This window comes from Penaeus monodon, chromosome 30, assembly GCF_015228065.2.
Source record: "Penaeus monodon isolate SGIC_2016 chromosome 30, NSTDA_Pmon_1, whole genome shotgun sequence".
Classification (NCBI taxonomy): Eukaryota; Metazoa; Arthropoda; class Malacostraca; order Decapoda; family Penaeidae; genus Penaeus; species Penaeus monodon.
Window position 1 is genome coordinate 15,954,658 of NC_051415.1, and position 444 is coordinate 15,955,101.

The window sequence follows — 444 nt, forward strand, 5'->3', positions numbered from 1 at the left end:
TTAGGCATTTTGATTTGTTTTATCGGGAAGCCTATTATTGTTAAAAGGATGATTCTTTTTCCTACTTATATTTTAAAAGTAAGAAACGTTGTGCCCGAGAGAAGTCCCCTTTGACGGGAAGCTTTGACGGATCGGAGGATGCAGTGGGTTGGTGTTGCACTATGTTGGTGTTGCTGCGTGTTGATGTCGCTGTATATTTATGTTGCTGTATGTTGGTGTTGCTGTATGTTGATGTCGCTGTATGTTGATGTTGCTGCATGTTGATGTTTCTGCATGTTGATGTATGCGCGGTTGGGGGGGGGGGGGTTCTCCATCCTAACCACTAACTCCACCCCCCTTTCTTTCTCTAATGTTGGGGCGGGGAAGCCTAATTTCGATCAGCAACGGTGCTGATCGAAATTAGGCCTCCCGCCCCAACGGTAGGTGTGGTTTTATCGTGGGCTT

General features: G+C 46.4%; 1 protein-coding gene across 3 annotated transcripts in view; it reads left to right on the forward strand.

Moving 5' to 3' along the window:
- The window catches only part of LOC119592560 (early endosome antigen 1-like), a 107,753-nt gene that overhangs the window by 34,945 nt on the left and 72,364 nt on the right, over positions 1 to 444 (forward strand). The window lies entirely within an intron of this gene.